Source organism: Ctenopharyngodon idella, chromosome 24 (assembly GCF_019924925.1).
Source record: "Ctenopharyngodon idella isolate HZGC_01 chromosome 24, HZGC01, whole genome shotgun sequence".
NCBI lineage: Eukaryota > Metazoa > Chordata > Actinopteri > Cypriniformes > Xenocyprididae > Ctenopharyngodon > Ctenopharyngodon idella.
In genome coordinates, this window is record NC_067243.1 from 25,108,841 (window position 1) to 25,118,071 (window position 9,231).

Sequence of the window (9,231 nt, forward strand, 5' to 3'; positions counted from 1 at the left end):
AATTCAGAGGCTGCATCCTTCGAAGGCCATGACTTAGAAGGCCACAAAGGTCGGAATGAGCATTGTTAAATGGGATGGGAATTTGGGGGCCACATTTTAAAGGAGCCTTTGAATTGTGACAGCCTTCATCATGCCACAGTCATTATTCAGTTAAAATCAGTTCATTGTTGATTCATTTTGGTTCAATAACTGTGTAAAGTACATCAATTATGAAATGAGTTCAATACAGCTATAAAGCAGCTCTGTGGAAAACAGTGATGTCATCATCCAGCTGAGTTCTTATCCAATAGTGTCAGTGCAGTCAAATCTGTAATATTGCTGAATATTAAGTGTCCCTAACTAAGCAAGCCAGAGGGGACAGTGGCAAGGAACCCAAAAATCTATCAGGTGACAGAATAGAGAAAAAAACCTTGGGAGAAACCAGCCTCAGTCGGGGACCAGTCCTCCTCTGGCCAATGAACAAACATGGTGTGATTATGATTCAGGCTGCATCACAAGTTATAAGTCAGATTGTGGATCGCGTTCAAAATAGTGTCAGCAGTGTCGGCTTGCCTCCCTGGTGGTTCGTGAGCAATGGGTGATTAGGATAAAGTGGTATTTTATCGCTTACGCGTTCTTCGTTCTCATCAGTTACCCCCTCCAGCATATTAAGTCTGAGAGGTGATGGTGTAAACAAAGTAGGACTATGTTGGCACACTGAATGGACAGACTGACACAATGAAGTGAATTCTATCATTATAGGCATCCCACCGTATCTTCTGTGGCCCCCTCCACTGCATTAAAACCTGGGAGGTGATAGTGCATCATCAGCACGCTTCCTTGCTGGACTCGCAGCGATAATAGCAACCATTTTACGGAACAGTGGTTTGAATGGGCAGTTTTATGTATATAGAAGTGGGTGTTTGCTCAGGTGACCCACTCTCTCTGGTGCCCCCTCCAGTTAGCTTGAACTGAATGGTAGAGCTTAGACATAATCAGTGTCAGCAAGCTCCCCTAAGAGGTCCACGAAGGGCAGTGTTAGGGGCAAAGTAGACTATGGTGACTTGCTTTCCCGTTTTCTGCCCTCTCCAGCATTTTAAGTCTAGGAATTATAGGCGTGAAGCATGCCAGCGCACTCCCCTACTAATTCAGCAGTAAAAGGTCTTTCAGTTTTCTCCTGCTAAAGCAGAAGCTGATGCCTGGTTATGGACAGCTAGCAGAGCGGAAAGTGTTCTGCATGCCTGGCATCCTGCTCTCTCGCCAACTGCCCCTCCAAAATAGTTAGTTGGAGGCAATGGTGTAGACATGATTATGTCGGCACTCTCCCCTGATGGTCTGCAAGATGAGAAAGTTGTCAAAACAGAAGTGAGTTACATCACCTTATGATGTCCCACTTTACACCTTTGATATTTCCCTGGCAGATTTCCTGGAAGAATCTTTGTTCCCCTCCCTAGGAGGATTTAGGGTATAGAGCCTGGCAGATGTGAGATGAGGTGGATAGAGTCACAAGAGCAACCCACTCTTTCATTTGTCATCCTCCCTAATTGATCAGACTGGGGATTAAAGCACGGCTATACTGCCTTGTGGATATCTTACAAGTACAGGGCTCGGCAGGTGAGAGCTGAAGTGGACCGAGTTGCAAGTGGCAGCCCACTTTCTCATCTACTGCCCTCCCCAATTCATCAGATGGGGATTAAAGCAGGGTTATATGCTCCTTTGTGGATGGGTTGCTTTTAGGTATACCCCTTTCAGGCTAATTGAAGGTCAGAGTGGGGCACTCTGGCATAGTGAGGTGGACTGAATCATAGTTGGTAATCCATTCTCTCATCTGTTGCCCTCTCCAGTACATTAAGTCTGGGGTCTAGACTGCAGAGGTGTTACCTTACACACTCCCATTGGTAGGGCCGCACCTTAAGATCTTTACAGGTAAGTATTTGGCCGAGGCCAGGGTACTAATAGGCTGATATGACAGAGAGAGGATGTGTAGATTTGCTGTGAGTATCTCCATATCCCACCTGTAGCTTTCACTGGACAGAGTACCATGGATTTTGTCTGTGAATTCCCCCGGATAGCTCTGCTCTCAGGGATTGCCTGTCCTGTAGCTGATGGCTGGCCTAATGCTGGAGTTCCCTCTTTCAGGTATTTCATAAACCATGGAAACTTTGGGGTCTTCCCTGGTGCCTCTAGGCTTTACGCTCTCTAAGAGAGTGGGGCTATTGGACTATGTCACCTAGGATACTTCCTTACTGAATGTTGACACTTAATTCAACTCCAGGCATAGGTCCATTGAAGTTGTTCAGTGCTTGGGCTCGCCAAAATTGTGCTCTGGATTGATTGTTAGACTAGAACTACAACCTTCATTTAAAATTTTTATTTTTTTGGCAGCTGTGGTGAAAGGATAAGGAACAAAAAAAAAAAAAAAGACAAAAGGGATGTACCCGTAACTCACAAGACCTGACAAAGGGGAAACATCCTGAATAGGCAATAATCATTGCCATTTGCTGTTGCTGGGATGTACCAGTAACTCACGAGACCTGACAAAGGAGAAAAATCCTGAATAGGCAATAAGCATTGTCATTTGCTGTCACTGCCCACTAACCTAAGAAGTAATATCTTGGCTCCAGGACAGCCCATTTAATGGTCAATGCATCTTTCTTTTGTAATTGCATTGCTGCAGGGAACAGTTTATGGCTAATGATAATCACAGGATGCTTCTTACCTTGTATTGTCTGTGAAAGGACAGCCCCAAATCCAATTTCTGTTGTGTTCGTCCGAAAGATGAAGGGTCTGTTGAAATTTTGAGGCATGTAGAATCGCCTCTGTTTTTGGCTCTTTCAGAACCCCAGTCAACACCACTCTCTCGTCCTGTCACTTCTTTGTCAGGTCCTTTAGAGGGCAAGATATCGAAGAGAAGTTAAGAATGAAACAAACAGTAGTATCTGGCCAACCTTGTCCAAGAAGGTGCCACATATGTTTAGTAAGGCTGCAACATCCATTAAACTTTTGCAGGTGCAAGGTGCCCCAAACAAGCCAAAGGGAAGCCAATGGTACTGCCAATGGCACCCAGGAAAACAGAGCACTATCTTTTTCTTTTACTGAAGCAGGCCCAGTTCCAAAATCAAATAAACAGTTAACAGATCTGGGCTCTGGTTCCGATTCCTCCTAATGTTTCTGGTTCTTTAATGGTTCCTTTAAAGAAGTCATGACATAAGGCAGTGGTTCCCAACCCTGGTCCTGGAGTAACCCTAACACAGCACATTTTCGATGTTTTGATTATTTGACACACCCATCTGAGGTCTTGGAGTCTTTACTAATGAGTCATGATATAAGGAATCAAAATCTTAAACTTTTTACATAAGAGGTTGTTGTACTCTTATAAGTAAGTTTTAGAACTCCTTTTCCTCACTGCAAAAAATAAGCCAAATTTTTTCTTCTTCTTTTCCACATTGTGACATCACACTGTGGTAGACATTTGCATCTGAACACCTATACAACTTTCTTTACCATTTATTATTTATCTATTACTTCCGTAGCTCACCTTGACTTGACATTTGATTTCAACAGTGCTTTGATCTGCCCGCATTGACACTATTCTTTAAGAGCTGCTGTGCAGCCAAACAATGTACCAGTTATCAATGTAAAGCTGCTTTGACACAATCTACATTGTAAAAAGCGCTATATAAATAAAGGTGACTTGACTTGACTTGACTCACCTAGCAGCAGTGAGAAGTGAGATGCCAAGAGAGAAGCAAGTTAGTCAAGAGGAAAGAAGTACTCAGGTCACATCAGGCACTTTAAGACACCTAAAGATTACTGCAACTTTTGAACTAGACTGCACCAAGATTATTATATGAGAGAATATTGCCAGACCTTAACCCTTTGAGTGGTACGGTCTCACATATGGGATTTGGAACGTTCAACGACGTCACATAACTGCCAGATTCAAACCGTGCTTTCGCGCTATGGCTGCGAGACAGACGCGCTCAGCTCTTGTCATATATCACAGCAATGCAGTTTTCAGCCACATAATGTTTTTTTTTTTTTTTTTTTTTAAGGTTTCAGACATTTAAATACATATAAGCACCAGTAATACATTTAGAGTTTATAAAATACACACTGATGTCAGACATCAGTTGAAGCAGCAATAACAATCCATTCCAATATAATTTGCCGACATTTATTTATATCAGACACACATTGTGTGTCTAAGTAACTATAAAGTTTACTCTATTATTCTTCCAGTTCACCAACCACTTACTTGCATATATTTCAGGAGAAACTGATGAATTCATGTGCTGTAAATCCGACTGACAGGACTCTATGAACTGTGGGGCAAACTAAGATGGCGGCACCCATCTCGCATTATAGATCAAGATAAAGATCATTTATAAAGGTTTTTAAATGACAAAACACACTCACTTACACATATTTGAGAATCAGAATATCAGATAGTTGATGACATAGTAAGCAAGTTTGTGAATATTTTAAACAAAAAAGAAAAAACAAAACAATAGCGATCCATCTGTCATACAGTGTTATTGTGGCTGCGTTCAGCGCACGTGACACGCATGATGCATCGTTATGGAAACAATAAGGGCAAACGTTCTAAAATAACGGTCGCCTTAAAAAACAGAATATTTTCAAACTCACGCTTGAAAGGGTTAAGCTGTTTGTGAATGTGGAAAAGGACATCCTATCGTCACTGGATGAGAATGTCATGACAAAAGCACCAATAGACTCATGGTCCTGTTCTGTTTTATGCCCTGCTACAGCCTTTTGGTCCTATTCTTTCACAGCCTTGCAATTACTCTATGGTCTGTGTCCACATTGCTCAAAGGCCCTGATCCGAGTTCGCCACTGCACAAAGGCCATCGCTCCCTCGATTCAGGACTGGGTCCACCACAACTCGAATCCCAAGACCAGGTCCAACATTGTTTCAAGGCCCAGACCCAGAACCACCACTGCTCCAATGCCCATGTCTGGGTCTGCCGCTGCTCTAAAGCCCAAGTTCAGATCCACTGTGGGTCCCTGCACAATCAACTCCCAAAGTCACCTGCCCTGAGTCCTAGATGAAAAATTCATAATTGCTGGTCACCAGCATAAGGTGTGTGTAAAGTATGATGCTGGTTGCTGGCTTGCTGGTCCCCAGCATAGGGATGGAAAGTGCTGGTGAACCACATGCACCAGCATAGTTTCGCTTGAGAACAGCGTGACACTAGCTATGTTTCCATCCACCTATTTTTATGCACATTTTGAGATATCACATAAAAAACTGCTGGATGGAAACACCAAGATGTGCATAATTTCTAAAAATGTGCATAAAAACATATGCACTCATTTGAGTCAGATACACTTATCCAATAAGAAAACATGCGCATAAACTACGATGCAAACACATTTACCGAATAAATTCCTTGATGCGTATCAAAAAAATCATGTGACTTTGCGTGATTGGACTATAATACTTATGGGGCATAACTAGACTAACCAGCAGACTGATCTTTTTGCACAGCATCTGAAATGCTGTTTTGCTTGTTCTGAAATGCCTGAGCAAATTCTGTCGTCAAAGTGATTCAGTATAATTACCTTCCAGAACTGTCTTACACAACTGCATTCCTGAAGATAACGCATTTATCGTGCTTTGTCTGTGTGCTCTGAGACGCAAGTAATTTATTATATATGGAAATTATTAAATACAGTGGTTTCTCCCACTTTTCTTAGTGATATTTAATGTAAGTTTATCAGGAAGTGACGATTTTGTTCTCTTTGATGGAAACACTGCTGCATCCGCAAATGTTTTATGCAATATTCCAATTTTGTGCATAAGTTAAATTTGCAACTTTGGATGAAAACATAGCTAATGCCAGCTCTAACCAGCATAAACCAGCTTGGACCAGGGTGGAATTCATGCTGGTTTTTGCTATATTTTTCAGCAGGGATGCCTGAACATTACAAAATGTTACCAAGGTTCCAACACCTTTTGACCAAACAATTTCAAAGGGCGCTTTTGTCATCTGCATGCTCTCTCTCTCTGTACAAGACTTCAGGAAGAGCTCATCAGAGCTGAAGGCAACTTTGCTCTTTTGCATTATTGTGGTTTGGTGTTAATGTGAGTGTGTGTGTGTGGGCTCAGGGCATCACTGCATTAGTGTGGATGGGTGTTAGTGGGCGAGAGTGTGTGTGGGTGCTGCGAATTGGCAGGTACAACAATGTGCTGTGTGGGCGAAAGAGAGAACTCTTTGAAAAAATGGAGTGAAGGGGTGAAATGAGGCAGTGAATATGGAGGAGGATCAAAGAAAACATATTAATTAATTGAAAAGAGATATGCATTATCTGTTTCAAAGACCACTAATGAAAATAAAGGGTTTGTTTGTGATACCCTCTGCATTTTCACCAGAGATTCTGCTCTATTACAAATTAACACATGAATGATAAACAATGAATTTGTTATCAGTTTAATAATAAAGATTCAATTTAACATCTTTAATTTTCATCTTTCGTTATGCAGCACTCTTTATACTGCATCTTATATATGAGAGCTTTAAAGGTGGTAAATTGATAGGATTTAACTTTACCTGTCCACTTATAATAAAATGTTCTTTTTGGTGTGCTTCTTCACTTAATAGATCAGTTCTGTTATGAATATTGGTGTCCAAACTTTGCTAGCATTCAGTATAAGCACATTTTCATTTTGCGTATTTTCATCACACCATCAAAATGACATAACACTTCTTGTAACTTCTTGATCATCTGAGCTCCAAATCCAGCAAATTCATTCGGTTGACAAAATCTCAATGATTTGAACCGTTACTAGCAACAACAAATATATAAAATAAAAATAATAAAATTAATATATAAATAATTATAAATATATAAAATCTGTATTTTCTCCTTCCGATAAAACTACTGAAACATCCTTGAAAAAAGATACATTTACTTAAGCAAAACTGTTTACTTACATTCTAATACTCCCAATATGTTATAAAATGCTCCTTTTATTACTTTTACATAGCTGCTAATGAAAAATATTTGAAATTGTGTAAAGAAAAAAAAAAACAGCTACAGACAGAACATAAAAAACAGAATTCAGACTAAAACAGACAGTGCAATTAAATAATCCACACATCAAAACATTCAGCAGAAACTTCAATATAGCCTTAATCTACAAAGAGAAACAGATTTTTTTACCTGCTGATTTGATGATTCCATGTCCATGATAATCATCAGCAAAAGAGCACACAGAGTGAAGAGAGAAACACTGACACGCTCTTGCCCTCGCTCCCTTGCTCCCTCCCTCTCACTCTCTCTTTCTCTCTCACCAACAAATTATGTAAGGGATAACGTACACTCCGCCAGTCATAACCACAAAATAAACCCAACAGGGCAATCAGGATGCCTACGCCAAGAGAAGCCATTTATTACACAGCTATTCATCAAATAAATCAATAAATGGACATTAAATATTGATATAAATTAAATTTTATTATGTGAGAAGAAAAAGAGTGTTACAAGAGATGTGAAACCGGTAGAGAAAGAAATCTGTTGCCTGGGTCAACAGTCAATTATATGTTTTAGTGTTTATTAAAAAATATTTGTCCACAGTATGCCACAGTTAACCAATAAAAATTAAAGGTAACGCTTTATTTTAAGGTGACGTAGTTACATGTTACTCTATGTGCTTTTTATAGTAATAACAGTAAATTATGTATAATTACAGGTAACTAACCCTAAACAAAACCCTAACCGGAAGTACATGTAGGTAATTAATTTTACTCAGTACTTATTTGAGTAAGTACAATGTAACTACGTCACCTTAAAATAAAGTGTATCTGAATCACATAACCCAGAGAGCAATGTAATACATTTAAATAACGTTCCATATTTTAGATATTTGAAATTTTAGACATTTAATATTTGGCATTCGTATCTTTTACAGACTAAAGCCTCTGTAGAGTTCAGCATGCTAGTGATGAGGGCTTGTAAACAAACCATCCTCTGCTTTATGTGATGTGTGTGGGTGGGTGGGTGGTTAGAACGGGATTGGGGACACACATAAACACATCACACAAACACACATACATTCTCATGTCTTGAGGGACTATAAAATGCTTCAGGACACTGATCTTCTGTTCCAGTGTGGGAGTGCATGATACTACCAGAAAAAATGCCATAGGGCATTGTGAACTGCTTTAAAGAAATAACTATTTTTTTTTCTTTTGCCAACATAAAAAGTCATAATTTATACGAAACATCATGTCACTTCAAATCCAAAAGGTCCAAATCCCTTAACATGTGATCAGAGAAGTCCGTTGAATTCAAGAACTGGATCTTTTGAGTTGGATCTTTTCAATGAATCAGCTGACCAAGTTTACAAAAACGGTCTGAATGATATTTTCACAAATCATACAGATCCGGTTCTGGGGTTCAACTGCAATTACTTGATACGGTTGCAGTGGGTAATATCTCACAATTGTGAGTTAAATTTTGTTACTCACACATTATTGTAGAATAGTGTGTAAGTCGTGTGGTTTACTTTGATGGTACTTTAAATGTGCTTATGTGAATCAACCATAATATTCAAAATGGATGGTTTGGAATGACCACGTGTCCAACAGTGTCACAAATATTCTGTGTCTATACGTGAATATCACATATGGCTGCTTTGTTGCTTGAAGCTCTACTGAGTTTACAAATCAGGGTTTGCTGAAGAAACTGTGTTTGGAGAAATGCATAATGCATTTACACTTTTACTGTTGTTTGCTGCACTGTTAGTTAGAGAGAATGTAAGCAATTTTAGCAGTGAAATAAACATAAGCTGGAGTGTTTTTAAATTATACAACACACTTCAATCTTCAGAAACTGTATGTGTACTTCAGCAGAGACAAATGTCTCTTTTTTTATGTAAGCATACACAATATGTAATAGCAAAGTTTCTGAGGAAACTTTCTCCAATTTTAGTGCTTAGTGTAGTCTGTGTGGATTGCAATAGTTGTGTACTTTTTATGCAATGCCATACCATTAAAGATTTAATTTTTTATTATTATTTATCTAAATATTTTTCAGTGTCATAAACAGGCATAAGCTATTTGATTTGGGAAGTTAACCTGATAATATTATATATTTCATTTACATATTTTATTTCCTTTTTAAAATGAAGCAGTAATTCCTATCATCAGACTTTCCTCTGGCAGTGCATTGTTGCTAAGCAACTAAATGGAAAATGTACAATAGAAATAGGGCAGTTTGAGATTA

At 39.2% G+C, this 9,231-nt stretch overlaps 1 protein-coding gene across 1 annotated transcript in view; it reads right to left on the reverse strand.

Annotated features, from left to right (window-relative positions):
• Positions 1-7,310, reverse strand: part of ccdc136b (coiled-coil domain containing 136b) — a 46,867-nt gene extending 39,557 nt beyond the window's left edge. Inside the window, exons 1-2 of the mRNA XM_051884306.1 lie at positions 7,168-7,310; positions 2,699-2,865 (exon numbers count right to left, since the gene is read on the reverse strand). The gene's annotated coding sequence lies outside the window, so the exon portion shown is untranslated. The remainder of the gene's footprint in view (positions 1-2,698; positions 2,866-7,167) is intronic.
• Positions 7,311-9,231: the final 1,921 nt, after the last annotated feature.